At 33.1% G+C, this 21927-nt stretch overlaps 1 long non-coding RNA gene across 2 annotated transcripts in view; it reads left to right on the top strand.

Moving 5' to 3' along the window:
- Window positions 1-939: 939 nt before the first annotated feature.
- LOC145245698 (uncharacterized) overlaps window positions 940-21927 on the top strand; it is a 49627-nt gene continuing 28639 nt past the window's right edge. Inside the window, exon 1 of one of the 2 annotated variants that reach the window (XR_013863011.1) lies at window positions 940-1437. This is a non-coding gene — a long non-coding RNA (uncharacterized LOC145245698). The remainder of the gene's footprint in view (window positions 1438-21927) is intronic. The other variant, XR_013863012.1, reaches the window with a different exon arrangement.

Raw genomic sequence — 21927 nt, forward strand, 5'->3', positions numbered from 1 at the left:
TGTATAAGCCAAATCTAAACAAACGGCCATCAAATTTAACCTGATGTTGTGTTTATCTAAAAAACGAAACTCAAATTTTAACTCAAAATGATTACTTATCTATTTGAATAAAACAGCAGATGTATGTATGTGTGTGTGAAAATATTAAACCAATAAACTCTTAAATTACTGTTAACACAACACTGAAATTAACAGGAAATAGTAATACACAAAGAATAGTTTATAACGAGTAAAATCTTTGTTTGGATGGATGAATAACGCGGGCAGACATATATGTTGGCCAGTTGAAATGTAAAATGATCATTTCAATTTGTCAATTACTTTTGCGCACGGGCAAATTTATTCACAGTTTGTAATGGTTTAATTTTAAATTTATTGGTAGCTAAAACGGTAGAGAATGCGGCTAGAGAACTAAATGTTTTGGTTTCGATTCTAGCTGATGGCACCCAAGTCATTTTTTTTTTTTTAACTTTTTTAAATTACTACTATATATTAGGTACAATCAATAAAGAATTGACTATAACAATAAATAGGAAATCTGCGTGAATTAAAATATATTTGAGTGTATTTTATGACTGGGCAAGGACAGGCGCCTCCCGCTAGTTGAATAATATTTAGTTATAATAATATAAATTAATAATAGTTAACAAAATAAAGCCATTTTTATGCCTGCATTGAATTTTGGTGTTTACGCACTTTTGTTACCGCGCTATTTTTAAATAGTTTTTTTTTCAGGTTAAATTCAAGTTTCACAATATCTTTTTTATATTATTTTGTTAGGTGGAAACACAGAATAATTACAAAACACCCTACCCCCCCATGTTAAGAATGGCTTTCAAAATAATAACATTATTTCAGCACGGTAACAAAAGTGCATAAGTACCTGAATTTTTTTTTTTTTTTTTCTTGCGTTCTTCTCTGACCGCGATTTTTAACATTACCAACGCATTATGATTCATGGATTTTCGAACGCGCCTCTGCCGCACCAAAGAACCAACAACGAGTTCGTATTTTTACTTCTTGTCTTGCACCTTAACAAAGACACGACGAGCGGCTCTCCATCCAGCTTTCCTTTCGTCTTTTTTAACGGGTGGAAGTAGAAGTTGGGTGTAAGATTGACACACATATACACACACACACACACACACACACACACGCAGCGTTGGTGACTTTTTTTTTTTTTTTACCTCGTTAGAATACTACATTCGTTTTATACACCCTGACAAAATCGAATATTCTGTACGTTTTAAATGTGACGTTTTTTGTTTGTTTCTATTTAAATTTTAACTAAATTATTTCAAGCGATCATATTCTACTGTGAGTAAAAACTGGAGAGAAAGACAAGAGAAATGTTTTGAATGGAAATCTTACGTACTGGAGTAAAAAAAAAAAATGGAGAGATGTAAGTAAAAATGGAGGATCGTCACTCGTCATCACGTACGAAATACGTTTTCTTTTTTCTTTTTTTTTAATATATATACATATTTTTTATTTTTAACTGAGAAAAAAAAATCAACACTAATTCAAATCTGACAAATGCTTTATTTTCTGTAAAAGGTTTTGTTTTATGGTTTGAAATGGAAGTTCGACATAAAAACAACAATATTTGCTTCTTCCTCTCTTTCTCTGTCTGTGTAGTGCAAATCCAAAACGCACGTATTATTTCATATTTCGCCCTTTTTTTTCTTTTTCTTTTTTAAAGACAATAATTATTAAATCATTTTTTTTTTTTTTTAGATTATAAATTAAAATTGAACAGTTTTCTCAATTTAACAAGAAAATAGTAAAAAAAAAAAAAAAAGAAGCAAATAAAAAGGGGTATTCTATCGCATATACTCCGACAAGATACTCATTTTTAAACCTGGCCGCAAATCCTACTGTTAATGGACAGTAACCGTCACCGTCGACATTATTAACAGAAACCCGTTTATAAACAGGGGATAAAGAAGTCTATTTCCGAGGGTTTGTCACGTATTTCCTTTTCTATGTAAACATACTTTTAGTTAAGTCTGCATATACGTGTAAAATTGTTTTATAAAATATACGTACTACTCGATTGTAGACGGACGGTTTTCAGCCAATGTTAGATCTGACCTTCGGGGCAAGATAACAGTGCAGTATCTGTTCTGATACTAGACTTAAATTAATTTTTCCTTAGTCAATGGATGGGGAAACCTTTAAGGTAATTTTTATTTTTGACTGCTTCCAGAGTGCCCCTGGAAGCTGGTTTGCCCCCCCCCCGGCATTAAAAATGACCTTGTGTCACATTTTGTTTTCGTGGGAAGCATAGAAAAAGTAGATTTGGCCTTCAGGCTAAGATCATAGTGTAATATCTGTTCTGATGCTGCTACACTTCTAGGTACTTTATGCACTTTTGATACTGTGCTCAAATAATAACGTTATTTAGAAAGCCATTCTTACCATGGCGAGGGGAGGGTGTTTTGTAATTTTTGTGTTCTTTCACCTAACAATTTAATAAAAAAAAAAAATATCGTAAAACTTGAATTTAACTTGAAAATGCTATTTTAAAAAAATAACGCCGTAACAAAGTTCATAAGCACCTCTTTTAAATTTTATTTTTGGCCACTTCCAGAGTACCCCTTTTGGGGGGGAAGCTGGTTTTGTCCCCACATTAGAAACGGCCTTGTATCACATTTTGCTTTTGTGGGGGAGTAAATAAATGCCAATAATTTTTTGTAAATCATATCTTTTTGATACTACTACAGTTTATCGCCGCAAATGGAGACGCCATTGGGGGGGGGCATCTGTCGTCAGAATCAGTGGGAGAAATCGGTATTTTCAAAACTATGACATGCCCAAATCGCTTTTACTCCCAAAAGAAAAGAAAGAAAGAAGATATTTGTATATTTTAAATAACCTTTTTTTTGTGTGTGAGGTTAATTAATATACGGAAGATATTTTTCTGTGTAGCTGAATTGCCATATGCATTTTCATAACTTGCTACTTAGCTCTACTCACATGTTGAGCACTATTGAGGTAAATACTGAAAGTCGATAAACTATATTCTTATACCATTTTATTGGCAGGGCCGCTGCGAAGAAGGTAGGCTCTCTCTACCGTGCTAGAAAACTTCTGACACCTGAAAGTATCCTGTACCTGTATAAGGCCACCATTCGCCCATGTATGGAGTATTACTGTCACATTTGAGCTGGTGCATCTGCTGCTAGTTTCTCGCTCCTAGACAAGGTTCAAAAGAGTCGCCAATCTTATAGGCCCTGAACTGGCATCTAAGCTTCAGCCTCTGTCCCATCGACGAAACGTTGCATCTGTTCTACAAGTATTTTAATGGTGAATGCTCTGACGAACTGCAGACACTTGTGCCCCCACGACGAAGACACCATTGACAAACCCGACAGGCAGCTTAATCCCACCCCCACACAGTAGAGATCCCTAGATGTAAAGGATCTTTCTACTCCAGTAGTTTCTTCCCCAGAACCGCTTAGACTTTGGAATTCCATTCCAGGTCCCTGCTTCCCCAACTGTACTGACATGCAGAAGTTCAAGTGTAACGTGAACCGACATCTTACTGCCCAAATCCCTACATAGTACTCCAGTAGTTGCTGCCCCCTACACCAAAGTGGCAATGTGCCTTGTTTGGGGTGAAAATGTAATAAAAAAAATTAAATGTGAACACACACTTATTAGTGATGGGACGATATATCGAGAATCGGAACTTTTGGGGGTATCGGATAAAATTGTGCCCATTTTCCGATGCCAAAAACGAGTCCTTTTAATTATCTTTTTTTTTAATCTGAGTTTGTTTCAAACAAACTCTTTAACTATTGGTTGTAATAATAAAATAATTAATATTTGATTTTAAACTACCAGTAAAACTAAAATTTATACCCCCCCCAAACACACTCAAACACACAGAGAAATAATTGTATCGGAATCGGGGAAAAATATTGGAATCGTTCCATCACTAATAATACATAATTTCTAAAAATCCAAGTTTACAAACTGGATAATTCTGTAAACTTACAGCGAATATAAATATTAATATTTTTAGGACAACCCTAACAAGATAAAAAAGCTCAATATTCAAGATAGAGCATTTGTATAAGAAAATCAATTAAAACTTTTTAAATTAGAATTTACAACATTTATCATTATTTTTTTTATAATATAACTTCTAGAGTTTAGATAAAATAAGCTAACTAATCTTAGGTTTATTTTTACAAAGCTACCCACCCACATACACACACACTGACTTCTTGAAAGCAATAAAATAAAATAAGTTGGCCAAAAATGTTCCGGATTTTTAGGTACGTGCAAAATGCATGCCGATGCTCAAAATGAATAAACATTTTGACTCCTCCCTTTACTTAAAAATTAACCAATTTTAATGAAATTTTCAGTATTTATCAAGTAATGATCATGAAATATAATAAACTAACTCAGTGGAAATGTATTATTTTGTTTAAACAAAAAACACTTTTACTAAAATTATAGTTTTCAGTAGTAAAAAAAATGCATTAATTTTTTTTTTTTTTTTTTTTTTTTAAATAAAGTATTGTAAAATGTAACAATAAAAAAAGATAATTTTTACAGGAACATTACGAAAAAGGCCCCTAAACTCCGTATTAACGAATTCGATATAACTAAAAAAAAATGAATTTCTCGAATTACCGATACCATCATTTAAATTAATTATTGTTCATTTAATATTTTCATACACAAAAAAATATAATTGCAAAAAATATTGCTACTTTTTTTTTTAATTTCCAGTTCCGCATAATTTTTATATGTAAGGTTCTAATATTTTTCTTGCTTGCATGAATGTGAAACTTTTGTCGTAACATAATTTTTATATGATTTTGAAAAAAATATAAAAAAATGTTTTAATTCAAAAGCAAGAACATAGAAAATAGTTAAATGAAAATAAAAATCGTAAAAATCATACAAACGTTCACGATAAGAATGCATGGATGCACGGCTAGGGAAAATTACTCCTTCCACCTCCATTGAACTACCTGACGTCATTTCCAGACTGCCTAAGATTTTGGACTTCTGTATTATCCATCTTTAGCGACTTTAATTTTGTTGCCATTCTGCCAAACGAGAATCTCTCGCTTTTTGGAGCTAATGAAGCTATTTTTTGTACAAACAAGGTGTTTTATTTATCTTTTTTTTTTTATTCAATATCTTAGGACTTTATTAACTATTATTGAAATAGACCCAGAGAACTAATATTTATCTTTCAAAGGATTTTTACAATGAATTTATTTAACTTCAAAATTTAGCCGAATTGATTAGCTTGCTGTGAAAACATTTGTCATAATTTTTTTTTCACGTAAACAAATATTTTCTTTTTCTTTTTGAAATTAACTTTAATCTTTTAATCTTTTGAATACAATCAAAAGGTAGTCGGAAACCTACAAAAAACTTATGATAAATCGGCTTTCAAAACTATTTCCCTCCTATCTTTATACCACCATTTTTGCTCGTAAACTTTAAATTTATACATTTCGAGATTTGTCTCGGGTTAAAATTTAAATAATTGTAGTTAACAGAATAAGCGTTTGATGCAACTATTTTAAGGTTCGATTGTACGAAAACTAAACACTCCTAGCGCAAGGAAAACTTTGTAAAAAAAATATATAGGCATCAAATGTTGTAGGAGAATTCTGTGCTTATTTAGAAATATTTTTCCAAGATTTTATTTCGAATTTTTTAAAATTAGGTCCATAGGGACTGCCAAAATTCACCACAGAATTACCCCATTAAGCGTAACACGATGTAACTTTATTATAAATTAATATTATCAATATAACTTTTGTACCATTTAAAAGAAAAAAGGCAAAATAAACTAGTAATAATTTTTTCAAATTTTTTTCATCGAACGAAAATAATGAAATTGCGAGACGAAAATCGTGTTTACATAATTAGCGCTTTAAAATAACGTTCCCATGTAGTAGACATTCCGAACGTGAAAACATACCCGTGTTTAATAAATCTAGCAAAAATCAACGAATGGTCAGATTTTCGTGAAATTTTCAATACTTATCCATTTTAGAATGAAATTACGTATAAAATGCAGTTTCCGTAAAATATATGAGGGAAAATATTTTTAGTGCGTGTCTCCCCCCTCCCTATTTATTTTATTTTTTTTTGAAATTTGAACAAAATATATTTAAATCTATCGAAAAATACTATTAAAAAAAACACCGAATATATGTCAGCCTATGTCACGGTAACATATATCGAGCGAATTTCTAACAGTATTTTGTCTAGTTTATTATTTATAACACCTTTTCCGAACTTACCGTGTAAAAGAGAGTGTCGGGCGCCATTTTGAATTTTCCATTACATCGGTAAACACTGTATGGTTTTCGAGCTGAATAAGCATGTTACATTGAATAAAAACACGAAAATTATATCCAGTTTGGTAGAATAGTAACTTATCTTGCCTTTGATAACATTTATTTGTTATATATTTGTTTTTTGACAACTTTTTCGAATCTGTGTACAGTACAAACCCAATAAATGTTATCAAAGGCAAGATAAGTTACTTTTCTACCTAACTGGACATATTTTTAATGTTTTTATTCAATGTAACATGTTTATTCAGCTCCAGAAACATACAGTGTTTACCGATGTATTGGAAAATTTAAAATGGCGGCCGACTCTCTCTTTAACACGGTAAGTTTGTGAAAAGGAGTTAAAAACAAAAAAAATATGCAAAATAGTGTTAACACTCTACCGAATATATGTCAGCCTATGTCACGGTAACATATATTGAGCGAGTTTTTAACCGTATTTTGTCTAGTTTTTTTATTTATAACACCTTTTCCCAAACTTACCGTGTCAAAGAGAGAGTCGGCCGCCATTTTAAATTTTCCAATACATCGGTAAACATTGTATGTTTTTCGAACTGAATAAACATGCTTCGTTAAATAAAAACGCTAAAAACATATCCAGTTAGGTAGAAAAGTAACTTATCTTGCCTTTGATAACATTTATTTGTTATATATATATATATATTTTTTTTGACAACTTTTTCGAATCTGTGTGCAGTCAGTAATACAAACCCTCATGAACTTTGGTACAACTGGGCGGAAGGGGCATTTTGTAGTATACTACAAAAAATGAAAAAATAAATAAATAAATAAATAAATAACTGGGAAAAAGAATAAGTTATCAGAGAAGAAGGTGTCGTGCTGAAATAATAACGTAATTATTTAGAAACCCATTCTTGACATGAGGAGGAAAAGGTGCTTTGTAACTATCCTGTACTTTCACCTCTTGGCTTTTTGGCTAGGAACAAAGTGCAGTATCTGTTCTGATACACCTCACCTTTTCTGACCTAGATCAGTGAAAGAACTCCTTCTAGACTGAGACAATTAAAATTTTTGTTCCTATTCAGAGTACTCCTTCTTGGTCAGCTGGATTTTCCCCACATTAAAAGCCGACCTTGTGTCTAACTTTGCCCTCGTGGAGAGGTAATTAAATGTGAACAATTTAATAAGCAAAAAATTTGTAATATGTCGTTTTAAGCAAAAACAATATTACATACTTTCATGTTAAAAATAGTAATCTAAAAGAATTTAGGAAAACTCGTCCACGGAAAACTCGTCCATTTTTCCTAAGTAGGAAAACTGGGTCATTATTGAATAAATATAGATTGAAAACACATTTTATGACCGTTCTTGAAGGAGATATTATTTTTAAAAGAGATTACACCTCCATAATATTTGTTAAAAATATTTTTATTTGTTTGCCATTGTTTTAAAAAGATAAAATCGATTTTTCCAAGTATTCGTTTTTTAACTAGCTTTGTAAGGTTTTAGTGGCTTAACTTATTTTAAAGCGTTTATTCAGTTAATAAAAAACATCTCGAGTGTTACTTTAGGACAAAATATCAGACATGAGAGAATCACATTTTGATAGTCTCGATAATCGTTCAAAAATAGAAAATTATGTACTATTGGGCTTACTGATGCCGAAATAATTAAGTTATTATTTAGAAAGACATGGGGAAGGTGTTTTGTAATTATTCTATACTTTAACCTTACAATTTAATTAAAAAAAAAAAACATAACTTTAATTAAACTTGAAAATACTATTTAAAAAATAGCGCGGATCAATAAGTGCACTAGCGCCGAAAATTAAAGAAAATACTGAGGTAGATATAGTTTTAAAAAGAGCCACCCCCTCCTTTTCTAAAAGAAAATAACTTTTTATATTTTTAAAATATAATTTAAGGAGTGGGAAATCTTTTTAAAGATTTTAAAACATAAAAATTAATCAAGTGGAAAGTTTTGTCAGCAAAAGTAATTTTTATGGAAAATTGGGCAAAATTGCATTTTTCTTAAATGTTATAAAGAGTTCAGTTCACACACAGGGGACATAACTCGGAACGCAAAATGTAGATTACATCGACATTTGTGGCCTATAGCGATAGACTTATTTTTTTTCTTGCTAAAAACACATTAGCAGTTGTTCTACTCGATGGTTTTTCGTAATTTTTGGATATATTTCTATTTTCGACATGGCATTTAAGTACGTTTTTCCTTAAAATGATTTTTTTTTTAAAATCGACCTGTCGACTGTATTTTAACAAGCACCAGCACCCATACTGTAAAACTTGAAAATACTATAAAAAAAATAAATAAAAGGAAAAAGAATACTACGTCACCTTCTCTGCACAAATACCTCGTTCGGTAAATGTGTAGTTTAGCGGCGTAAATTATTTGACAGACATTAAAATTATAAAAACTATTTATTTTTATATAAAACACATTATTAGACCCTAAGGCTAAAATAGAACCAGAATTTTTTTTTTTTTTTTTTTTCATCATTTTTATTAGACGAAATGTGCGACATTCGAGGCCACCATATTGTTTTTTTTTAAGTTGTCCTTTTTTACACTCTTTTCTGGAACCATGTTTTTGGCCGCCATATTTTTTCTTTTTTGTAATGAAAGAGCACAAAAAAGGGCAAATTCGGCTTTTAAAAAGCCGAGCCCAATCTGCCAAATTTTAAAAGCAATACGGCGGCCTCGAATGTCGTACATTCAGTCTAATAAAAAAATGATGGAAAAATGATAACAATTAAATGTTTTCTGGTTTTATTTCAGTCTTTGGGTCTAATAAACTATTTATTTTTACATAAAGCACATTGTGCTTAAAAAAAAAAAATAGTTTTTATAATTCTTTGTTTGTCCAATAATTTACGCCGCTAAACTACACATTTACCCCTCGTTTTTTTTTTATTATTGTGAAATTTTTACCACATTTTCGTTTTGTGTATATTATATTAAATATCCAGCTTTTCTTTCTATTTAATATTAGTCACGTTTTTTGTTTTTTTTCCCCTGGCCTTATTTGGTAAAAAAAATAGTCAATTATCTAACTTATTTTAATTTCTTGCGTATATAAAATAAACATTCGTTGGCATGTCATTTGCTTAAAATCGAGTTCGGTCCGTTGACGCCTCATCAACTGATCGTTGTACTTCACGATGAATGCCCTGGAAACGTCCCTTCTGATTAACGTTTACTTCTGGTTAATTCAGTTCCGTTATTCTAGAAAACTGCCAAGTTCGTTTGCATATTTTCCAAACTGGTAAACATTAATCAAAAGTGGCGTTTTGCACGGGATTCCGCGTCAAGCACAACGATCAGCTGACAAAGAGTGTAAACAAAGACGGACGGAAATAAAGGTAAAGGTTGTTATTATTGTTTCTGGATGTCATTGTCCGTGTATTAGAATCGCTGGAATAAATCGTCGCTGTGCTGTGCAACGCTATCTTAACAAGCGGAATTAAAGGGGGAGGGGGTACGTCAGGTTTAAACAAAATAAAATCTGATCTCTTCCCTTCCCTTATTGTTATTTAATTGCTTCCCCACGAGAGCAATATGTGACACAATGTTATTTTTAACGTGGGGGCAAAACCAGCTCCCCAAAAAGGGGCACTCTGGAAGTAAAAATAGTATAGAAGGGTTTCCCGGTCAATTTTTACGACGTGCTGCCCCACTGCCCCAGTGTATTATAAGCACTCCAACCTCCCCATGTTAAGAATAGCTTTCGAGGTTGGGGGTGTTTATTCCGAAAGCTGGAGGTTGGGTGCTTATAATACGCTGGTTTCCCCTATATTGAATAAGGACAAATTAATTTGAGTGTAGAATCAGAACAGATACTACACTTGGATCCTAGCCCGAAGGTCAGATCCTAAATCCCGATATATATATATATATATATATATATATATATATATATATATATATATATATATATATATATACGTTGTATATATACGTTGTATATTTATATATACACCCCTCATCGGAAAACCATGTGCTCTACCTTCTCCCTAATCTTTTTACCCTTGCATGAAAACGTTGGAGCCAAATTACTGCTATTATTATTACGCTTCGTATAGAGATGAGGGCGGGCAGCAGTTTTAAGAAATAGATTTTCGTTTTTTGTTTCGTTTTTGCGTTTAGTGTTTTCTTTAAGTTATTTTACGCAAACTTGTTTAAAAAACAGATCAATGGATACATTTAAGGTTTAAAAAAAAAAATCACTTTTTAAAAACCAGAGGAGGTTGCGAATGAAACTTATGAAATCGAAATTAGGTCACGTGGTCTTTAACCTATTTTCCTTCTTCCTTGTCTCGTTAGAGTAAAGAGAGGGGAGGGGGAAGGAGAAAAAGTAAATATCATCATTATCATCATCATTTCTCCTTTTTCTCTTTCTTTCTCTTTTTCTCTTCGCTCCTTGTCTCTCTCTCTCTCTCTCTCTCTCTCTCTCTCTCTCTCTCTCTCTCTCTCTCACACAAGCCTTCACGCCTTTTTGTGTCACTCTCCCCTCACTATCTTCTTCTTTTCCCCTTTCTATCTATCTCTCCCCTTCTGTCTGGCTCCTTACTCCCCCTCTATTTTCCAGCTCTTCCTTCTATCGTCCCTTTATTTGTCTATCTTTCTCTCCCGACCCTCTTTTCTTTGCTTGATCCTCTCTCTCTCTCTCTCTCTCTCTCTCTCTCTCTCTCTCTCTCTCTCTCTCTCTCTCTCTCTCTACTTCTCTCTCTCTCTCTCTCTACTTCTCTCTCTCTCTCTTTACTTCTCTCTCCCTCCTCCTCTTCTCTCCCTCCTCCTCTTCTCTCACTCCTCCTCTTCTCTCACTCCTCCTCTTCTCTCACTCCTCTTTTCCTCTTTCTATCTATCTTCCTTTCCTCTCGCTTCTCCTTCCTTACTCCCCTCTCTCTCCCTCCTATTCCCTTTCTTCTCCTCGGAGCTCTTTTTTTCTCATTCTTTTTTTTATTATTATTTATTCTCCTCTCCCCCCCCTCTCTATTTTTTGCCATTTCATAAAAAAAAAAAAAAGATATTACAACTAATAACCAAATTTTATTTTCTACTGTCAGTTGTGTTTTTCTTATTTTAGGGAGCAGTTTTTAATGGGTTTTCAGTTCTTTTAATAGAATAGCGGCGCGATTCTAAAATGTCTATCAATAAGGATAAAACAATTATGAACCAGTGAACCACAGTATTTGATATTTTTTACTATAAAGTTAGCATTCAAATTGACAGTTTAAAGATTTTAAAATCACTTAAATTTTGTATGTTGCTTCTACACTTTATCGCCGATACTGGAGACGCCATTTTATTTCGAGTACCTGCGATTAAAATCAGAGGGAGAAATCAGTATTTTAAACTATGGCGGAAGTTAGAAATAAATAACCAAAAAATTAAACTAGATAAACTTCCGGAAAGAACTATGAAAAAAAGTGAATAAAGTGAAAGAACATATATCCGTAATTGTTAATTGGAAATGTTTTGATTTAATTAATGAAAACGGCAACGTTTTTCATTTAATTTTAGGTTAATTTATTCTTCCCGGAAGCAATCGTTCTCTAGTTTAATTTTTTTTTTTATTTCATGCTTCGTTTTAAAATACTTGGATTTTAACAGCAAGTGCGTGAAATAAAATGGCATCTTCAGTTTCGGCGATAAAGTGTACCTACCTATTTACTATGCCTCCCCACGGGACAGAGACACCAGGGTCGTTTTTTAATGTGGAGAAAAGGTACAAAAATAAAAAAAATTGTCTCAGTCGTGAAGGACTGATCCTCCACCGAAAGAGAACAAGAAATGGAAGTACAGCATCTGAAGAACAGATACTACACTTTGATCTTGTTTATATATTTTATTGCTTTTAAAATTTTGTAAATACAATTAAGTAAAAAAAAAAAAGATTTTCAAACAACAAAATTAGGCACAAGGCCCTACAAGAAATTGGGGGGGGGGAAGGGTTCAGGGTCTTTGTGACTAAAGTGATTAAAAAGTAATAAATGTAGACTTTGGAGTCTTACTCTTGACTGGCAACATTTACCAAAATACCTCATTCACTCTATGGATCTTAATCTAACTAATAAATCCCCAGCGTTTAAGAATCAAAACCGGGTTTGTATTACTGTACACATAGATTCGAAAAAGTTGTCAAAAAACAAATATATGACAAATAAATGTTATCAAAGGCAAGATAAGTTACTTTTCTACCTAACTGGATATATTTTTTGTGTTTTTATTCAGTGTAACATGTTTATTCAGCTCGAAAAACATACAGTGTTTACCGATGTATTGGAAAATTCAAAATGGCGGCCGACTCTCTCTCGGAGAGGGTAAGTTTGGGAAAAGCTATTATAAATAATAAACTAGACAAAATACTGTTAGAAATTCGCTCAATATATGTTACCGTGAAATAAGCTGACATATATTCGGATGTTTTTTAATAGTATTTTGTCTAGTTTATTATTTATAACATCTTTTCCCAAACTTACCGTGTTAAAGAGACAGTCGGGCGCCATTTTGAATTTTCCAATACATCGGTAAACACTGCATGTTTTTCGAGCTGAATAAACATGTTACATTGAATAAAAACACAAAAAATATATCCAGTTAGGTAGAAAAGTAACTTATCTTGCCTTTGATAACATTTATTTGTTATATATTTGTTTTTTGACAACTTTTTCGAATCTATGTGTACAGTAATACAAACCCTCAAAACCATATTTACAATTTAAAAAACAGTTGTCTGTGTGTTTGTGTATGCATTTTTTTTTAATTTTGTGTGTGTGTGTGTGTGTGTGTGTGTGTGTGTGTGTGTGTGTGTGTGTGTGTGTGTGTGAAAAAGTAAAGTTCAATCTCATTGGTAAATAAAAAAGTTTTTGAATTAAGAAAAGGATTGCTCGTGGAGAGGGGAAAACTAATTAAGGTCAAGTATTAGCGATAAAGTGTAGAAGTACCTTTCGTACTATCACACAGAAGTCGCCATGACAAAACATTATTTAGTTAATTTGAAAGTTATTTTGAGACCTTTTTTTGACAGTTAAGAAGTAAGAGAAGGGCGGACATAGAGGACACATAGAATTTTTTCTTTTTAATTTTGCCTATTTTAAAAATTATTTCCCCCACAAAAACATAAATTATTGCCGTTTGTTACGTTTAGAAAAAGAGGTAAATGTTACCTTACGCTATAATAGAACACAGACCACACAATTTTTTTTTCTACTCGAGGTCGCTGACAACGAAGCTGATAATGAAACCCTTCGCAAATTTACCGTTTGTATGGTATGAACCCCTGAACCCTGTGACTATTTTGCGGCATTTCACCGCCTTCAGTAGTGTTTGATTTGTTCATTATGATTTTCGTTCGTTTTTTGGGGGGGGGATTCAATTATAGAACTTGTGTAGTTTAACAGGTGCTTCTGCAGTTTACAAAAATTACAAAAATTCTGTTTACATTAGGGAACCGCCGCCCTTCCCAATGTAAACAGAATTTTTATGAAATGTTAAACGGTATTCTACTTGGTAAATGTCGGCACCTTATATAATTGAATACCCCCCCCCAAAAAAAAAGAACGAAAAACATGAAAATAGGAATTTGTAAATTCGTGAAAACTTTTTAGATCAATTGAAAAAAAATTAGATACTACGTAACATAAAAAAATAACATTTTTTTTTTAAACTTTATTTCAAATGTCCGCTAAAGATTCCTCCGATATGATAAGTCACTTCACCGCGAACGCATCATGTAAGAAAACACTAATGAAGGCAGTGATTGGCGTAAAATAGTCCCAGGGTCCAGGGGTTCATACCATGCAAACGGTAAATTTGAGACAGGTTTGATTATCAGATTCGTTGTCAGCAACCTCGAATACCTCCATAAAAACAAATTAGAGTGGTTTATGTTCTGTTATAGCGTAAGGTAACATTTACCGAAAAAGATTATAGAAAAGTAAATTTTAAAAAAAATAATAGTTTTGGATTATTGAAATTTTCTTGCTCAACATGCGCCTTATACACGCCCCTAGTAGTTTTCATGACATTAAGACTTTTTATTATTTAATGTATTCTCTATTTTCACTGGTGATCATGTGCACATTGAATTTTACGCGAGCGCGCAAAAAGCAATATAGCTCCCAGTGAAAATAATAGGGAATACATTGAATAATAAAAGGTCTTAATATCATGAAAACTACTTGTCGGCGACAATTTTAAATGTGATATTCGTTTCAAACAGAGCTGAAATCCACAAAAAAAAATCAACTTTTTGCAAAAGTCTTTAATTGTCTGTATTTTTGAGATGGGGTGTTTTCATTGATTGAGATTGTCGGACTGACTTCCTCATCTTGGTTGTTATAGTCACAACGTTTCGGCCGTTTTACCCTCCGGCCTTCATCAGATGTTTTGTATCGAACTAGGGAACTGTTTGTTAGGAGTCTCGAACCCAACCCTTTATTATTATTACGGGGGTACCGTGTTCGAACTCCAGCTAGGCTCTGGGACATAGTTGCTGATTCTCTATTTTCAATGTTACTTTTCACTGCCTTCGTTCAGGATTGAACTCAGCACCTTTGGGTAACTGTAAACTTTGATACAACGTCTAGGACCATGTCACTAGGACTATGTCCCAGAGCCTAGCTGGAGTCCGAACACGGTACCCCCGTAATAATAATAAAGGGTTGGGTTTGAGACTCTTAACAAATGGTTCCCCAGTTCGATACAAAACACCTGATGGAGGCCGGAGGGCAAAACGGCCGAAACGTTGTGACTATAACAACCAAGATGAGGAAGTCAGTCCGACAATCTCAATCAATAAAAGTCTTTAGTTGGTCCATATCATATATTGACCAAAATAATCATTCACGATTACATTCTGATAACGCAATTGTGGATGATTTTGGTAAAAATACAACCTAACCATAAGTAACATTATAAAATTATTTTGGCACTTCTGCATTACTGTCGTGGAACATTTTTGTTTTCATTTTTAAGATCTCAGAGAGACAATTCAATTTCAGAACAGGGGTAGATTTCAATTTAGGGTAAGGGGGAGACAATTCAAGTAGTTCCTAAACTTTTTTAAAGGATGACAATTTTCATTCATATCAGAATTTTGACTTTGTCACGAAAAATTTATATTTTGTAAAAAAATTTGTTTTATTGAAACAACAACAAAAAACTGAATTTCATATGACATTTTTCATTCGTTTTCTTAATATTCACATAATGTTTTATTTAGAATTTTTGCAATCCAATGACTGTTCAAAAGTATAAATTTTAAGTCATACATTTCATATTGTAACTTTCATATATTTCAGAATCTAGGAGTGTAAGCCATGTTTAGTTTCAGAACGGTTTCCGATGGTTCGTTGTTACACACAGGTCCTGAGAGGTGACTGGTTTGCAGTAGACAGTTCCACAGAGCAAAATATTCTTACCGTGTCGAGACAGAAAAAACAGGCGAAATTGCTATAGAAAAGGTTTAATATTTATGGAGCAATTCTAGTTTTTGATTGGTTGGTAGCAGAACGTGAATTAATATATTATTTTTACTTTGTTGGGTAAAATTTATATTTTGTGAAAAAAAAAAAAAAAAAAAAAAAAAACTTAGAGGTATTAAAATTTTCTTGATTCTAATTCAATAAATGCTTAATTTAAGTTTTATTCTGTATTCTGTGTTATTGTCGAACACATTTTCGGAGATGCTCTACTTGAATTGTTTCCCCCTGTTCTGAGATTTTCAAAATGAAAACAAAAATGTTGTTCCATGACAATTATGCACAAATATCCATTTTCTGTTTTCTTTTTTTTTTTTTTTTCTTTTTTTTTTCTTTTTTTTTTTTTTTCCAAACGCAAAAATGAAAGTTGTCAAATGTATGACTGAAAATGTATAGTTTTGAACAGGCATTATTGGAATATTGGTGACTTTTGAGAAAACTTTTTTTTCAAAATTTTCAATTTTCATAGCAAAGTTATAAAATTCTTAAAATGTTTGTAACAAATAAAATATAAACCTACTATCATATAAAAGAAACTGTTTATGTGTGAGAGTTCATTTCCTATGGACTCCAAAATCATCTCGGCTGATTCTTATGAAATTTCACAAGAAGATAGTTTATGTACCTGGCAGTGTTCTTAGATAGGTTGTGTATTGGAATATCTTTGATAAATATCAATAATTGAAATAATTCGATGAAAGAAGGAACAGGCGATTTTGATTAAAGTTAACAACTTAAACAGCCTAACATCAACAGTTCATTTGAGAAGTTTTATTACCACACAAGTCAAAAGGTCTGGCATTTAAAATCAACAGTAGGTTCTTTGATATAACAGGAGTGCATTCGAAATTAATGTTTCTTTTTAGAGCACAATTGACGCATGATACTTGACTTGTGCATTTTAAATTTTAATTCAAGCTATTATATATAAAAAATAATCTTATAAAATCAACAGTAGGTTCTCTACAGTGCAATGTAGACTACAATACATTATAAACTTAGTCACTAAGAGAAGCATGTGAAGTTTCCCAAAGGTTCCCAACTAGAGCAGGCAATCAATCGATTTGATTGAAAAATGAGCGATTTTACTGATTTTGATGACAATAAATATGAGAGTGTGAAACATTCGTTGATTCTCATTCAATCCAAAGCAACGTAGGGTCTTCCTGCTAGTAATTATTTAAACTTATTCAGGTAATGTTTTATTTCTTGTTATTGTATTGCTATTGACATTTGTTGAGATTTTCGATTCTATTGGTTATCTCCCCCTGACGTGGGTTCTTCAAACTGAAACCAAATAAGTTTTCCTTTAACCATAACGCACAAACCCTAAAAAAAAATCCCCTGTAAAGAAATTGAATGCATTAATAAAGAACTACTTTGTGTTAAAAAAAAAATTTTTTTAAATGGGCACGCCTTCCATTAATGACTGTTCAAAATTATTTATAAATTTGCAAATATCATATACTTTGACAACTTTCATTTATTTTGTACCAAAAAAAAAAAAAAAAAAACTTCTATTTTTTTTAATTTTTTAGATAATTAATGTTCCATTTCATGGTATTGTATTGTTGAGATTTTCGATTCTTCCAGTTGTCTCCCTTTGATATGCGCTCTTCAAACTGGAACCAAAAATTATCCCGTGAAGGTAATGCACAAGGGCACAAAAATCAAATTATGAAAAAATAAATTGAAAACAAATTATTTGAAATATATATATATATATATATATATATATATATATGTGTGTTATAATGGAATAATTCCAGAGGAAATCCGGGTATGAGAGCTCAATGTGGTAAACAGAGCAATAACATAAAAATGTAACACGAAGATTACATAATTGTCGATGCAATAATTTATTTCAACCTTGGTTGAAATAAATTATTGCATCGACAATTATGTAATCTCCGTGTTATATTTTTATGTTTTTATATATATATATATATATATATATATATATATATATATATATATATATATATATATAAAACGTTTGTAGAGATGTTTCTTCACCTTACCAAGAACCCTCCAATGAGACAGAAATTCATCAGCTCAAAATATAGCAACAATACTCCATATATGGTCTGATAAAAGATTTGTAGGGATAGAGAATAGCTTCAAGTGTGAGAAAGTATTTAGAACGATAGAGAAAATTGACTTTTCAAGTAGAGAGAGTAATGGATTTAATGTGAGAATCGTTCAAAAAAAAAAAAAGCATCCGATACGTATGTATTTTTTTTTTTTTTTCAACACAAAAAGAGCTACAAAGATGGGGGTGGTACCATTTAAAGCGAGCAACCTTTTGTGCGCCAGAATGTATTTTTATTTTTTACATAGGCACCATCATTTTCAATGCCTTTTTTGCTTGGAATTCAATGGCGCATCCTTACTTCTGACGCACATTCATGACAGGGGTCTCTTTCTTAGAGTCAAACTGTCAGATCATGAATGCATAAGTTCAGTTATCATAACAATTTGCAATTCCCTCTGATCCATTCAGGTGGAATAAAAAAAAAAATAGGGAAGCATTAACTTTGGAACTGCTCCCACTTCTATAAACTCCAGGAAGGATTTGAAGAGAAAGGAAGGTCAAGAAATTTCAGTGTTGATTTCTCCTCAAGAGCAGAGCCATCCATGAGACTCTCAGTAAGAAAAGGGACACAATTGAAAAACACAGATTTAGTCTTAACGGGATTAAACAAAACAAACCATTTAAAACCCGAAGCCACAAGTGAATCCGGGCCAACTTCTAGATTAGCTGTGTTAATCTGAGAGAGAGAGAGAGAGAGATGGATGAAAGGCCACACCAGAATAAAGAATGTTATCATCTGCATAATATTCTCTGCAAAATAATTGATATACAGAAGAAACAGTGAATAGAGCTTTGATAAGAAAAAGGAATGAAGAAACACCACCCAGAGTTACTATTTACTTGCCTCCTCACGAGGGCAGAGTTAGACACAAGGTCGGTTTTTAATGTGGAGAAAATCCAGGTCCCCAAAAAGGGGGCACAAGTAAAAATTGCCTCAGCCATGAAGGATTTCTCCTCCACTGACCGACGACAGAAGAGTGAAGTATGGTATCAGAACAGATACTACACTTTATTCCTAGCCAAAAGGTCCAGAGTTACAAACTTCAATAAGAAAAAAAAAATATATTAGTGTTGAGAACCCTATCGTTAATATCCAAAGCTCCCCTCGATACAGCTATACACTAACTCCTACAAGGAATGGTGCACTTTCTCCTAATCTTACCTTAAGTAATAGTACTTATCTGGAAACTTCACCAGACCAGATGAATTCTTGTCTCGGAATCTGATAAGACTAGAAAGTTAACTGATCAATTAACGAGAGGAAAGCTGATGTTCTTTACGTCTTTATTAACTCAATGCAGATAGAGGAGAACCTTGATGGAATATTTGGATATCGATGTATCTCGTATAGAGATCTAGCGTGTTTGGTTGTTTTATTTTACGGCATATCAACCCTTTCCGGGTTATTTAATGCCAAATCCAGTTATTTTGGAAATAGTATTCATGTTGCATCCATTTATTTTGTTGAAGGTTTTTATTCTTCAAGCTCTTTGTATCTTCAGTCCTGGATATGACCTTAAACTATATCCGATAGTGAGGCTCCAGTTTACAGGCTTTGGGGAGTGTGGAGCGACCTCTTAATTGCCATTGCTCCCAGGTCTACTCTGACCTGGAGTGGTAGTACCTGTTAGTTATGGGTTAAATAGAAACCGACTTGAAAAAAAACAAACAAATATATTCTATTAAAAAATGTTTCTTCAAAATCACTGGATTCGGCATTAAATAACCTGAAAAGGGTTGATATGCCATAAAACAACCAACCAATCAACCAACTTTGTATCTTCAATCGCTGGTTTGTAGTGTTTGGTTTGATGTAGGGAGCTACTATCGGGGACATAGGCTGCAGGGATACTATGTCGAGAGTTGAGCAGCAAGATGTCTATTCACATAACTCTTGAACTTCTGCATATCAGTATAGTAGGGAAAACAGAAACCCAGAAGGGAGTTCCAGAGTCTAGCAGTTCTTGGGAAGAAACTATTAAGAGTAGAAGGTCTTCTTACATCTAGGGATCTCTACTGTGTAGGGGTGGGATTTTGCTGATTGTTGGGTTTGTCAGGGGGGGGGGGGTATTTACGTCGAGGGGGTACAAGGGCTTATAGTTCGTTAGAGCATCCGCCATTAAAATACTTGTAGAACAGGCAGAGGGATAGAACATTTCGCCGATGAGAAAGAGGTTGAAGCTTGGATAATAGTTCAGGACCTGTGAGGTTGGGGACTCTTTTTTGAACCCTGTGCAGAAGCGAGAGACGAGGAGCAGGTGCACCAGCTCAAATGTGACAACAATACTCCATACTTGGACAAATGGTGGCCTTGGTACAAGATACCAGAATACTTTACGGCATAAATAATTTTCTAGCACGGTAGATAGAGCCCACCTTCCTCGTAGCAGCCCTGGCAATGCTCACACTGTATCTGTTCCAACTCATGTTCCCTGCGAACGTTAAACCGAAGAGTTTGAAAGCCAAGGAGTTTGTTTTATGGTGGATTTTATCGGTTTTGTTTCCTGCCCTGCAGAACATGAATGAGTTTTGCAATGGGAGAGGGAAAAGAATTACAGTATTAATGTTTGGTACATTTGAAGTTAGGAAACCAGTCAGGAAGTGAGGAAGATAAAAAGGGAAATGGAAAGAAAGAAAAGAGGGGGAAAGGTGGTGGGTTGTTGTTGTTTCTGTTTAGCAGGACATAATTAAGTTTTTACAAAAAGAAGTAGAAAAACAAAAGGCATCAATGTCAAGTGAATTTCGTCTCAGGAAGCCAATATCTTCAGACAGCCTGATGTGGTAACACCAGGTTGGATGTAGGAAGCACCAGCTCTGTTTTTATTTTAGGTTCGGTCCTGGTCGAGGGTAACTTTTTCTATCGTCAGTTCAAAAACAAATTACGCACAGAGTTGTCTGTTCTTTGCATCGTGTAAAATCAATATTTTTTTTTTCTCTTTCAAGTATGTCACGTAAAAATAAAATTTAAAAATTAAATAAAAAAGTATCAAAAAAAAAAAATGTTTGAATTATCGAATGATAGAAAGATGCGAATTGATGTGCTTTATAAATTAAAACTAGCAGATGTTTTGAAATGGTTGAAACTCTTTTTTTTTTCTTCTTTTTTTTTTAATAAATAAATAAAATATCCAGGAGAAAAAATTATTTAAAAAAAAAAAATGGGTCTCATTCAAGTTTGTTAGTCATACGTGGATATTCTCACTGAGTGCTCCCAATTTTTTTCTACTTTATTTTTTTTTTATTAGTTATTTTTCTCGCTAGGCTTCTTCGACCCCACCCCGACCCATTGAAGTATTGCATTGAATTTCAGGATATTTATTTTTTTTTTTTTTACACAGGAATCATCACTTATCAAGGCCCGGAGGCCACTCGAGGATAAGGGTTAATGGGTATACATTAGTCAATGTGATTATAGCGTAGTAAACATAAGTAGTTGGAATTTTGTAAATTGGATTACTTGGGGGGGGGGCGGTTTATTAAGAATTTGTTTACGTTTGACTTGAAGATAATCAGATTGTAGTCAGCTGGAAAGCAGGCAATCGGAAGAGAGTTCCACAGGCGTGCCGTTCTAAGAACAAAGCTTTGTTCATGGAATCTACATTTTAGGTTTATGCACAGATAAAGAGTGTGGGAAATTATTGATAGTGGTTTTGGCTAGATGAGTGTTTTTCGTGAAAGTTTGGCGAAAGGGAACCATAGATTGGAGCTCAGACGAGCACTTGCCATTAAAATAACGATAAAGCAGAGACAGACTTGCAACGTTTCTTCTGTGGGGAAAGAGGTTGCAGGGAAGATAAAAGGGCAGATGTCTAATAAAACCCCTTATATTTCATGGTGGTCACCACTTATCAAGGCCAAGAAGCCACTCGGGGATAAGGGTTATTGCATGTACAGTAATCAATGGGATAGTATCGTAGTAATCGTTAGTATTGGAGATTTGATAAAGTGTCTTACTTAAGAGGGTGATTCATTAGGAATTTGTTTATGTTGGACTTGAAGACATCCAAGTTGTAGTCAGGTGGGAA

This window comes from Euprymna scolopes, chromosome 23 (assembly GCF_053919585.1).
Source record: "Euprymna scolopes isolate OS-2025 chromosome 23, ASM5391958v1, whole genome shotgun sequence".
Classification (NCBI taxonomy): domain Eukaryota; kingdom Metazoa; phylum Mollusca; class Cephalopoda; order Sepiida; family Sepiolidae; genus Euprymna; species Euprymna scolopes.